At 35.8% G+C, this 13,919-nt stretch overlaps 1 pseudogene; it reads right to left on the reverse strand.

Annotated features, from left to right (window-relative positions):
* Positions 1-1,260: 1,260 nt before the first annotated feature.
* Positions 1,261-13,919, reverse strand: part of LOC115935391 (bifunctional phosphoribosylaminoimidazole carboxylase/phosphoribosylaminoimidazole succinocarboxamide synthetase-like) — a 28,298-nt pseudogene continuing 15,639 nt past the window's right edge.

The raw sequence follows: 13,919 nt of genomic DNA on the forward strand, positions 1-13,919 counted from the left end.
TCCTGAGTATTCACCTTGGGTCTTTTCCTCTGGGTGAGCTTGAACTGGTCAACATCCTTGTTGAAATGGTGCCCAGAATAGCATGGATTATTTCAGAGATGATATGAAAAGGGAATATGCTTGGGGATTATTAGTTCCTGGGAAAGAAGCATTATTAATGTAGCTAACGTGGAAGTTTGTGTTTAAAGATATATCATGTTACTCATTTTCAACTTATGAACAACTAAAGGTACAGAGATTTTTCACTTCATTTATTAACAAGACAGAGTTTTCCTATCCCATGCTTGTAAAATTGATTTTTAAAAATTTTTTAGGATAAAAAGTGACATATGTTCACTAAATGAAGTTGAAAATGTGAAAAAATGAAAAAAAAACCCGTCATCTATAAAAATAGGTGTATTTTCTCAGCAATGTTTGCTCTCCATGATTTAAAAAAATACAAGCACGATTATAAAATTGAACATACTAATTCTAAAATTATTCTTTTCTGATAGAAGTAATATACAATATTACTAATAGTAGAAAAAAATTAAATACGGGAAAATATAAAGAAGACAGCTTTTACCACAAATGATATTGAGTATTTCTGCCTGTGTTTATTTGCCATCTGCATATCTTCTTTGGTGCAATGTCTAATAAAGTATTTTGAACATCTTAAAAATCAAATTGTTCATTTTATGATTGAGTGTTGTTGTTGTTGTTACATAGCCAAGTAAGATTCGCTAAATCTTCATTTGGCATGGCAAAGGTAACTCTACTGTTTCCATGGAAAATTGCTCTAAAAACCAACAGAGAAAGTCTCAGAAAAGTCCCCTTTCCATGGGTCCAACAGTGTTCCTCTACCTTGTTTTCTACCCAATCTCAACTTTTCTTTAAAAGAAAATCAAAACTTATCTATAGATATACATGTAAATAGAAATCACTTTCTGAAATACTAATTGAAAATTTAGAACTATACCCTTAGAATTTTGTGAAGACCACAGAGTGAATGAGAATTATATTGCTCTTATCACCTAAAATATAGCCACTTTTACTTTCTAAAACTTATGGATTGACATACAGAAGGTCAGGTAATAACTCTAGAGCTTTATAATAGAACATTATTAGCATTTATAAAAGATATTTCTTTAATTATAGTATCACCTAACAACGACCATACAGTGGACAGGAGAGTAATTTGAAAATGTCTTTATAGTAATTTCTCTGCTTATAAGGAGATATTAATAAATATGAACAGATATTCTACATACCTATGGATCTGGAAAAGCATTTATTCACTAATACATTGTATTTGTGTTCTCTAATTTAGCATCATCTTTTCATCTTGCTTGATTTTCCTGCAGCTAAACATTTGTAGTTCCCCCTAAAAAAAGCAATGACAATCTTTCTTATAAATTACGTTCTCTGATTTCCTTGTCAACCTGCTTCAAGAAAATCCATGTGTTCAAAACGCTTGCTCACAGTCTGCCCCACAGCAAATGGTTGTTTAACCCAAATATCTGTGCAGCAAACTGAGCTGATCCTTCTGGAGAAAGGGTGGTTGAGCAGCTGAGACCACTGGGTAGTCGAGGAGAAGACCACACATCCTGAGCTCCCCAGTCTGCTTGAGCAGAGGACAGCTGATAACTGGATATGCAGTGTTTCCAGATGTCACTGGTCCCAAACCATTTATTCTGCCTGCCACTGCCACAAACACAGTGGGAATGCCATCCCCTTCACACTCACCTTTAATCCTCAGAGTTTTATCTGGTCCTTTATGCACAGATGTTACTTGAAGTTCTCAGGAAATGCCAAGATTTCCACAGGCCTTCTTGATTTTTTCACAGTGGCCAAGATCAGAAGTAGAGCCTACCAATACTGCCATCCCGCACAGACTTTCTAATTTCAAAAGCAACTCTTCTCTCTCTGCAACCCACTCTAAGTTTTTCTTTAACCATCTTGAGCCCTTCAGGAGTTACTTCTTTGAGGTCCTGATGAGGCTGTTTGTCTTTCTGTTGGCTTCCATCTACTGATGGCCAGAGTCTCCAGGAATCATTATCAATAACATCAGCAAGAACAATTTCTTTAGGGGTTACATCGACACCAAATTTGATCTTCATATCAACCAGTGTACAGTTCTGGGGCAACCAAGGTTTCTCCAGTATTTCAAAAAAGAGCCTATGTAGTATATGACATGATATCCACTTCAGTTTGGCCTATGAGAAGTTCACCAAAGCAAAATTTTGGAGCAGTTAGCTGTTCCTCAGATGACTGTGGGTCATTACTGGCATCATCCTTGAAAAACATCTCCACTTTAGGTGGGTAAAACTTATATCCTTCCTTGTCATCAGGATTTCTTTTGAAAAAAGAATCAGTTGCTATTCTTCTGCAAACTCATTCAGTTGGAATCATTTCACACTCGGGAGCAGCAAAAGCTGTCTGTTTCCCCACATTTTCTGGTGAAAGCAGTTTTGACACTTGCTTCCTGTAACAACTGAAAAACACAACTGGTAATTTTATTTGAGATTGCAGCTTTTACCTTTTACTTCCGGGTGATTCTTTCTTTCTTTTTTTTTTTTTTTTTTTTTTTTTTTTTTGAGGCAGAGTCTCGCTCTGTCGCCCAGGCTGGAGTGCAGTGGTACGAGTGCAGTGGCACGAGTGAAGTAGCACGATCTCGGCTCACTGCAAGCCCCGCCTCCCGGGTTAACGCCATTCTCCTGGCTCAGCCTCCCAAGTAGCTGGGACTACAGGCGCCCACCACCATGCCCAGCTAATTTTTTGTGTTTTTAGTAGAGACGGGGTTTCACTGTGTTAGCCAGGGTGGTCTCTCCTGACCGCATGATCCGCCCGCCTCGGCCTCCCAAAGTGCTGGGATTACAGGCGTGAGCCACCGTGCCTGGCCCAGGTGATTCTTTCTAACTGCATTTCCTGCTGTTATCTGGTCCTTGAACTGCAGGAGGATTTTTTCTGGACTATCTAATAATTTATGGACTTTGTTTTACCCTCATTCAGTTTTTTACCAATACTTAGTACCTCAGCTGTTGCCAATATCCTGAGTGGGCTGAAGGTTGTGACCCCACTGGGAAGAGAGGCAGCAATCTCGGATACAGGTTCTTCATCAGAAATGACTTTTGCAAATATTTTCTCCTGGTGTACAGCTTGTCTTCTAAGGTTCTGAACAGTGTCTTACAAGAGCAGAAGTTCTTAACTTTGATGAATCACTATCAATTTTATCTTCATGATTGAGATTAGATTTCATATCTAATAAGTCTTTGTTTAATCCAAGGTATCAATTTGTGGTCTTATGATTTCTTCTGAATTTTTATTTTTTCTTAGACTTCAGTTTATGATTCATTTTTATTTAATTTTTACATATGGTGTGAGGTATGGGTCAAGATTTAAAAAATTTTGCAAATGGATGTTCAATTTTTTCAGACCATCTGTTAAAAAAATTATCTTTTCTGCACTGAGTTTTCTTTGTACCTTTATCAAATATTAATTGATAATTTATATGTGAGTCTTTATCTGGACTTTGGTTACAGTGATTTATGTGTCTGTCCTTTCACCAATATGACATTGTTTTGATTAATGTAGCTTTATACTTTAATCTTGATCTATACATCTTGATTAATGTGTCTTGAAATGAAATAATTAAGTCCTTGGGCTTTGTTCTTTTCAAAATTATATCAGCTCTTGTAATTCCTTTGATTTTTTTCCATATAAATTTTAGAATTAACTTGTCAATTTCTCCAAAAAGAATATTGCTGGGATTTTTTGTAAGATTGCATGGAATCTATGGAAGGTTAATTTATGATTAACATTAATAAATTAATATAACAATGTTGAGACTTGCAAATCTTGAATAACGAACATCTCATATTTGTTTAGGCCTTTGATTTCTTTCACTGGCATTTTGGAGTTTTCAATATGCAGATTGTACACTTGTATAAACATATTTTGTTAAATTTATACCAAAGTGTTTCTTATTTTTCTTATTATTATAATAGCACTGCTTGAAAATTTTCAGTTTCTATTGGTAGTATATAGAATGTAGACAGAAATGTGATTTTGTGTATTAAATTTACATTGGCCTTCTAACTATTGACCTTGCTAAATTTACTAATTAGTTCTAATACCTTTCTTGTAGATTCTTACAATTTTCTAAACATACAATCATGTCATCTGCAAAGAGAAACATTTTTACTTCTTCTAATCTGTAGGTTGTTTTTGTTTTTTTTTTTTTTTTGAATTTCTTCCCTTATTGCACTTAGAATTTTCAGTGTGTCTAAAAAGAGTGGTAAGAATGGACTTCTCGTCCTTATTCCTGATCTTAGGGGCAAAGCATTTTGGTCTTTTAGTATTAACTCTGATGTTAGCAGCCCATTTTGTAGATACTCTCCCTCAGTTTGAGGAAGTTCCTTTCTATTATTAATTGCTGAGAATTTTTGTTATGGTTGGATTTCAAATTTTGTCCAATGATTTTCTGCATCTTTTGAGATGAGCAATGTTTTTCTTCTTTTGTCTACTGATGTGGTGAACTAATTTAATTAACTTTGGAATGCTTAACTATCTTTTCACGATGAAATAAACCTTACTTGGTAATGATATATTATCTTTTTTTACAAATTGTTGGATTGTAAGTGCTAGCATTTGATTGAATATTTTCATATCTATGCTGTGAGGGATATTTCATCTGTAGTTTTCTTATAATGTCTTTGTTTTTAATATCAGGTAATGCTGAGTTTTTAAAATGAGCTGAGTGTCATTCCCTTCCCTTTTATCTTATGGAAAAAATTGTGTATAATTATATTACATTTTTCTGAAATGTTAGGAAAAACGTGTTAGTACAGCCATCTGGACTTGAAGGTTTTTCTTTGAGAATTTTAAACCACATATTCAATTTCTTTAATGTATAGTAGCTTATTCAAGATACCTATTTCTTCTTCAGTGAGTTTTGCTACTGTGTCATGTATGACACATGTATGATTTATTTTTATGTTTATAAATGACTAGGAAGGATCTGAAATAATTTTCTAACCTTCATTCCTAAAATTGATAATTTGTGTCTTCTCTCTTTTTATCTTGGCCGATATGGCTAGTCACTATTAATTTATGGACTTTTTTCAAGGGAAAAACTCTTTGGTCATTGGTTCTCTCTTTGCTTCTCTTTCATTGTTTTTCCAGTTCATTGTTTTCTTCTGGTATTTTTATTTCCTGGAAATTTTGGGTGGATTCCCGAGAATCAATATTGTAGGCCACTGTTTTTTTTAAAAACACTGTGACCTATAATAACAAATACTTTTTATATCATATTTCATTATGTGCTCAAAAAGCCCATTTACATATAATTAATACGAACTTTCACAAAACAACACTCAGCCATATTACATGTGATAAAGTATTTTTTTCAGTTCAATTCTATTTTGTTCCAGCCTGGATGAATTCTCTTTTGTTAACAAGAAGCTGTTCACAACCTGCTAAACTACCTTCACAGACTACTAATTGTTAGTGACCTGCAGTTTGAAAAGCATTGCTGAACATGATTCTGATAACAAATCATGTATACAATGCTTGTGAGACCCTCTACTATTTCTTTTTTCCTTTTATTGGTACATAGTGTTTTGCACATTTATGGGGGTACATGTGAGCATTTTTAATGTGCATCGAACATGTAAGATCAAGTCAGGGTATTTGGGGTATTCATCATATTGAGTATTTGTCATTTCTGCATGTTGGTAACATTTCAAGTTCTTTCTTCTAGCTACTTTGAAATATACAATATATTGTTGTTAACTATAGTCACCCTAGTCTGCTATTGAAAATTAGAACTTATTTCCTCTATCTAACTGTAAGTTTGTGCTTCTTCATGAACCTCTTTTCCTTTCTCCCTCCGCCCACTCTCACACCCTCCCAAACTCTGGTGTCATATCTATCCTTCTACTGTCTACCTCCAGGAGATCAAGGTTTTTAGTTCCTACATATGAGTAAGAACATGTGGTATTTGTCTTTCTGTGCCTGGATTTTTTCACCTGACATAATGACCTTTATTTCCATCCACGTTGCTGCAGATGACATAATTTCATTCTTTCTTATGAACAAATAGTATTTCATTGTGTATATATACCACATTTTCTTTATCCATTCACCCACTGATGAACACTTAGATTGAGTCCACACCTTTGCTATTGTTAAGTATTCCCTTTTCTATACATCCTTGCCAGCATCTGTTTTTATTTATTTATTTTTTGTCTTTTTAGGAATAACCATTCTCATTAGGATGAGATAATATCTCATCACGGTTTTGATTTGCATTTCTCTGATGATTACAGATGTTGAGCATTTTTTAATATGCTTGTTGGCTTTTGTGTGTCCTCCTTTGAAAATTCTCTATTCATGTCATTTGCCCGGTTTTTAATTCAATTATTTGTTTTTTTTTTATTGTTGAGTTGTTTGTATTCCTTGCATATTCTGGATATTAGTCCCTGGTTGGATGAATAGTTTGCAACTACTTCCTCCCATTCAACAGTTTGTCTCTTCACCTTGTTAATTGTTTCTTTCACTGTGCAAAAACTTTTTTAGTTTACTATAATGTTATTTGTCTATTTTTGTTTTAGTTTTCTCTGCTTTTGAGGTCTCAACCATAAAATCTTTGCCTAAACAAATATCCTGGAGTGTTTTCCCTTTGTTTTCTTCTAGTGGTTTTATAGTTTCAGGTCTTACTTTTAAGTTTTTGATCCATTTTGAATTGATTTTTATATAAGGTGGAAGATAGGGGTCCAGTTTCATTCTTCTGCATGTGAATATCCCATTTTTTTCAGCACTATTTATTAAAGAAGGTATCCTTTCCTCAGTGTATGTTCTGGGCACCTTTGTTGAAAGTCTGTTGGCTGTAAATATGTAGAGTTATTTTTGGGTTTTCTATTCTCTTCCATTGGTTTCTGTGTCTATTTCTATATCAATACCATGCTTTTTGGTTACTGTAACCTTGTACTATATTTTGAAGTCAAGTAGTGTGATGCCTTCTGCTTTGTACTTTTTGCTCAGGATTGTTTTGCTTATACTGGCTCTTTTTTATTCCATATGAATTTTATAATTTTGTTTTCTATTTCTGTAAAAAGTGACATTGGTATTTTGATAAGGATTTTATTGAATCTGGATATTTCTTTGGTCATTTTGACAATATTGATTCTTCTGATCCATGAGCATGGGATGTCTATTTGTTTCTGTCTTCTTTAATTCATTTTTTCAGTGTTTTATAGTTTTTCTTGTACAGATCTTTTACCTGCTTGGTTAAATTTATTCCTAGGTATTTTTTTTTTTTGGTAGCAATTGTAAATGGGATTGTCTTCTTGATTTCTCTTTTGGCTGTTTTATTATTGGTTATAGAAATGCTACTGATTTTTGTATGTTGATTTTATATTTTTCAACTTTATTGAATTTGCTTATCATTTTTAGGTGGAATCTTTTTTTTCTAAATATAAGATTATTTCATGTGCAAAGAGAGACAATTTGACTCCCTCTTTTCCAATTTGAATGCCTTTTATTTTTTACTCTTGTCTGATTTCTCTGTCTAGGGGAAATAGTATTTTTAGCATTATGTTGAATAGGAGTAGTGAAAGTGAGCATCCTTGTCTTGTTCTAGTTCTTAGAGAAAAGGTTTTCAACTTTTTGCCATTCAGTATGATGTTGGCTGTGGGTTTGTCATATGTATGGCCTTTATTATTTTGAGGTATGTTCTCTTTATACCTAGTTTGTTGAGAGTTTTTATAATGAAATTATGTTGAATTTTATCAAATGCCTTTTCTGCATCTATTGAAATGATCATATAGTTTTTGCCCTTCATTCTGTTCATGTGATGTGTCACATTTATTCATTTGCATATGTTAAACCATCCTTGTATCCCTGGGATGAAACCCACTTGCTCATGGGGTACTATCTTTTTGACATGCTGTTAAATTCATTTTACTAGTATTTTGTGGAGAATTTATGTGTCTATGTTCATCAGCGGTATTGGTCTGTAGTTTTCTTTTTGTGTGTGTGTACTTGTCTGGTTTTGGTATCAGGGCAATGCTCACCTCCTAGAGTAAGTTAGGGAGAATTCCATGTTGTTTGATTTTTTGGAATAGTTTGAGGAGGATTGATATTAGTTCTTTATAAAATTTGAAAGTGAGTCCATCTTGTCCTGCGCTTTTCTTTGTTGGGAGTCTTTTTATTGCTGATTTAATGTCACTACTCATTATTGGTTTGTTCAAGTTTTCTATCTTTTCCTGATTCAATCTTGGTAGTTTGTATGTTTCCAGGAATGTATCTATTTTATCTAGGCTTTCCAGTTTATTAGTGTATAGTTACTCATAATAATCTCTGATGATCTTTTATGTTTCTTTGGTATCAGCTGTAATGTCTCCTTTTTTATTTCTAATTTTGTTATTTAGTCCTTCTCTCTTATTTTCTTGGTTAGTCTAGCTACAGGTTTGTCAGTTGTGTTTATCTTTCTGAAGAACTTTTTGTTTTAATGATCCTTGTCTTTTAGTCTCTATTTTATTTAGTTCTCATCTTATCTTTATTGCTTCTTTTCTTCTGCTAATTTTGGGTTTGGTTTGTTCTTCCTTTTCTATAATAATTCTTTGAGGTGCATCATTACATTGTTTATTTGAAAACTTTCTACTTCTTTTGATGCAGATGTTTATTGGTATAAATTTCCCTCTTATTACTGCTTTAGTTGTATTCCACAGATTTTGGCATCATGTGTTTCCATTTTTATTTGTTTCAATAAATGTTTTTATTTCCATTTTTATTTCTTCAGTCAGGACCATGTTGTATTATTTTTATGTATTTGTATAGCTTCCAAAGTTGTTCTTTGTATTAATTTTTGGTTTTATTCCACTGTTGTATGGGAAAATACTTAATATAATGTCAAGTTTTAAGAATTTGTTGAGACTTCTTCTTTTGTGGCTGAAAATATGATCTATCCTGAAAAATGTTCCACATGCTGAGTAGAAAAAAATGCGTATTCTGCAGTTGTCGAATAATATGTTCTGCAGGTATGTCTGTTAGGTCCATTTGTTCTATAGTCCAGTTAAATTCAATATTTTTTAGTTGATTTTACATCTAGATGATCTGTCTAATGCTTAGAGTGGGGTGTTGAAGTCCCTCACTGTTGTTGTACTGGAATTTATCTCTTTCTTTAGTATTGGGGAACCAACCCCTGATAATTCATCATAGGTTCTTTTCTATTTTCCCTAAGTGTCGGCTGGTCTGAGAAATAAAGGGAAAGAGTACAAAAGAGAGAAATTTTAAAGCTGGGTGTCAGAGGGAGACATCACATGTCGGCAGGTTCCGTGATGCCCCCTGAGCGGTAAAACCAGCAAGTTTTTATTAGCAATTTTCAAAGGGGAGGGAGTGTACAAATAGGGTGTGGGTCACAGAGATCACATGCTTTAAGGGCAACAAAAGATCACAAGGCAGATGAGCAGGGCAAGATCACAAGTTCAGGGCAAAACTAGAATCACTAATGAACTTCCATGTCCTGCTGTGCACGCATTGTCACTGATAAACATCTTAACAGGGTTCAAGAGCAGAGAACTTGTCTAACTAGAATTTGCCATACTGGAATTTCCTAATCCTAACAAGCCTGGGGGCGTTGCAGGAGACTAGGGCATGTTTCATCCCTATCTACATCTGCATAAGGCAGACACCCCCAGAACGGCCATTTTAGAGGCCCCCCTGGAAATGCATTCTTTTCCCAGGGCTGTTAATTATTAATATTCCTTACTAGGGAAAGAATTCAGCGATATTTCTCTTACCCGTTTTTGGTAAGGAGAGAAATATGACTCTGTCCTGCCCGGCCCACAGGCAGCCAGACTTTAAGGTTATCTCCCTATTTCCCTGAAAATCACTGTTATCCTGTTTTTAAGGTGCCCAGATTGCGTATTGTTCAAACACACATGCTCTACAAACAATTTGTGCAGTTAAAGCAATCATCACAGGTCCTGAGGCGACATACATCCCCAGTTTACAAAGATGATGGGATTAAGAGATTAAAGACAAGACAGGCATAGGAAATCACAAGAGTTTTGATTGGGGAAGTGATAAATGTCCATGAAATCTTCACAATTTATGTTCAGAGATTGTGGTAAAGACAGGCTTAAGAAATTATAAAAGTATTAACTTGGGGAACTAATAAATGTCCGTGAAGTCTTCACAATTTATGTTCTTCTGCCATGGCTTCAGCCAGTCCCTCCATTCGGGGTCCCTGACTTCCCACAACACTTTAGATCTAGTAATATTTGCTTTATGAATCTGGGTACTGCAATGCTAGGTGCATGTATATTTAAAATGATTATATCTTCTTGCTGAATCGATCCGTTTATCATTATATAATGACCTTCTTTGCCTTTTCTTACTATTTTTGAGTTAAAGTCTCTTTTATCTGATATAAGTAAATCAACTTCTGCTCACATTTGGTTTATGTTTGCATGGTATATCTTTTTCAATCCTTTTTCTTTCAGTCTATGTGTGTCTTTACAGGTAAAATGTGTTTCTTGTAGGCAGCACATAGTTGGATCATATATACTTCTTTTAATCAATTAAGCCAGTCTGTATCTTTTAAGTGGAGAATTTAATCAATTTACATTTAAGGTTATTATTGATATGCGAAGTTTTTTTTTTTTTTTTTTTTTGACAAGGGTCTCACTCTGTTGCCCAGGCTGGAGTGAAGTAGCATGATATCAGCTCACTGCAACCTTCGCCTCCCAGGTTCAAGTGATTCTCCTGCCTCAGCCACCCAAGTAGCTGGGATTACAGGCACGTGCCACCACGCCTGGCTAATTTTTGTATTTTTTTTAGTAGAGATAGGGTTTCACCATGTTGGCCAGACTGGTCTCAAACTCCTGACTTCAGGTGATCTGCCCGCCTCAGCCTCCCAAAGTGCTGGGATTACAGGCATGAGCCACCACACCCGGCCATATGTGAAGTTTTGTTTCTGTCATATTGTTCATTGTTTTCTGGTTGTTTTGTATATTCTTCATTCCTTTCTTTTTCTTTTATTGTTTGTCATTGTGGTTTGGTAGTTTTCTATGGTGGTGCCGTGTGAGTTCTTTCTCTTCCTCATTTGTGTGTTTGTTTTACCAGTGAGTTTTATACTTCGTTGTGTTGTTGTGATGGTAAATGCTGTCTTTTTCTTCCAGGTTTAGGACTGCCTTGAGCATTTCTTGGAGGACCAGTTAAGTGGTGATGAATTTTCTCAGCTTTTGCTTCTTTGGGAAAGACTTTTTTATTTCTCCTTCATTTATGAAGGATAATTTGCTGGAAATAGATCCTTTGTTGGCAATATATTTTTTTTTTCTTAGCCCTTTGAATATATCATCTCATTCTTTCCTGGCAGAAAGGCTTCTACTGAGAAATTCACTGTTAGTCTGATGGGGGTTCCTTTAAAGGTGACTATATGTTTTTTCTTGCTGTTTTTAGAATTCTTTCTGTGTATTTTACTGTAGACATTTTGACTATAATGTTTAATGAAAACTTTTTTGCATTGTATCTGTTTGGGGATCTCAGAGCCTGTTGTATCTAGATGCCTTAATCTCTTGCTAGATTTGGGAAGTTGTTATGTATTGTTATGTTGAATATGTTTTCTAATCCTTTTGTTCTCTCTCTGCCTTCTGAGACCCCAGTAATTCAAAATTTGGCCACTTTATGGTGTTTCATATACTATGAAGAATTTGCTTATTCTTTTTTCTATATTTTTGTTGGGCTGTGTTATTTCAATGGACTTGCTTTCAAGTTCTGAGATTCTTTCTTCTGCTTGATCTAGTCTATTTTTGTTGAAGCTTTTGAATATATTTTGTATTTCATTAAATGAATTCTTCAGTTTATGAATTTCTGGTTGGCTATTTTTTTATTATCTCTATCTTTGGCAAATTGCTCATTCATATCCTGAATTGTTTTTCTGATTTCTTTGTAATTTTTCAGAAATTTCTTGTATTCCACTGAGCTTCTTTAATATTCAAATTTTGAATTCTTTTCCCATGATTTCATTCATTTGTTTTTTATTGTAATCTGTTGCTGGAGAGTTATTCTGTTCCTTTGGAGGTGTATATTTCCTTGATTTTTCATGTTTCTTGTGTTCTTACATTGATATTGACATATCTGAAATAATATTAGTTTCTTCCAACTTGTTGAATTTGCTTTTATAAAGAAAACTTTCTTGAAGATGTATCTATGGTGTTTGTTGGATAGAACGTTTTGGCTTTGATTCTGGGTGCATGCAGTAGTGTAGCTTTCAACAGCATCAGTGGTATCTGTGATCTCCTTGGTGGCTTAGGGTACAGCTGGAAACTGTAGTGAAGTTCTGCTGGGGACTGGGAAGCCAAGTTGGCCAGTTTTCCAGCACCATTGGTACCAGCGTTGGGCTGAGCATGCCTGTTCTTGGGCACCGGGGGGGGGCAGTGTAAACTGGCACTAGTATTAGTGGGTACAGGCAGGCTAACCCTTGGGCCTTCTGGAAGCTTACTCATATGCTGGTAGTGGCAACTTTGGGCAAGGTGGGTGGCAGGTTCTTGGACCTCTAGGCAACCAGTATGGCATGGGCAAAGGTAGAGTCAGTGGCAGAACAATCCTCTGGGTCTTGAGAAGTATGTGCTGGTGTTGGTGGTGGCTGCAATGGGCTGCATGGGCCAGTCTTTAGGCTTGCAGGCGGCACATGCAGAAAAGTGCCAGTTGTGGTATTCTCATTTCGGTGAGTAGGCCCCTGGGAGGAGTGTTTAGGTTCCAATGGTGGTGAAGCGAGTTGGGAAATCCCCTGGCCCCTAGACTATGTGCTCTTGTATGGAGAGGGGGTAAATCTGGGTCAGATGAGCTTGTCCTCAGGCCTCCAGTGGCATGTGGAGGAGCCACCCATGGTACAAAGGGGTTCGGTGATCCGCAGGCCACTGGTGGAATGCTTGCATGGGGGAAGAAACAACTGTGCTGTTATTCTGCCACTGGGGAGGGTAGTTCTGCCTTCATTGGCAACAGCATAGGCCAATGGATGGGGAATGTGTGCACCACTTGCACCTCAGTCCCAGCAGCACTGCACCTTAGCCCCAGGTGTGATAGCCCAGGGTCACTCACGCCTAGATCTTGGGGACACAGCCTGCACTTCTCTTGAGCCCCAGCTCCAGCACTGCTGGACTCCAAGACAGCATATAGTTTGTTGGGCCTCTACTATTTCTTGATCCATGACATTGATAAAAATTAAAAACAAGTTGGATAGGACACATGGTCTAGACTCACAGCATATTCCAAGAAATCTCTCACCAGGTTCAAACAAAGTCATTAATTTCTTCATTAATTCAACAAATATTGAGCCATTACCTATGTGCCAGGTATCAATTTAGATACTGGGGATATAGCAGTGAACAGCACAGATAAAGTATTTGATCTATGAAATTTCTATTTTAGTGGGTAAAAACAGTCAATAAACAAAATATACAAATAAATATGTCAAGTGACGATAAGTGCCATGAAGAGAAAGAAAGTAGGATAAAGAGAGACATGGGAATGCCACACTATTTTGTTTGGGATGGTTAATGACTATTTCTATGAAAAGGTAATATTTGAGCAAAGAACTGAAGGAGTGAGATATATATGGGGAAACTATATTCCAAACAGAGGGTACAGCAAGTGCAAAGTCACTGAGGAAGGGTCATGCTTGAAATTTGAAAGGATTGCAGCTGGGGAGGGGAATGGTAGAGATGGGTTTAGAAAAGCAGCAGTGTCCAAGCCGCAGATTCTTCTACAAGCCATGGAAATGACAGATTTTACACTGAGAGAGAAGGGAGCTATTGGAAGTGTTCTGCAGCTGAGTTATATGACTTGACTTACACTTTAAAAGAATCATTCTGACTGCTGTGGGGAGAACAGACTATGGGGGGTAATATGGTAGCAGGAAGATCAATTAAGAA

This window comes from Gorilla gorilla, chromosome 6, assembly GCF_029281585.2.
Source record: "Gorilla gorilla gorilla isolate KB3781 chromosome 6, NHGRI_mGorGor1-v2.1_pri, whole genome shotgun sequence".
Taxonomy (NCBI): domain Eukaryota; kingdom Metazoa; phylum Chordata; class Mammalia; order Primates; family Hominidae; genus Gorilla; species Gorilla gorilla.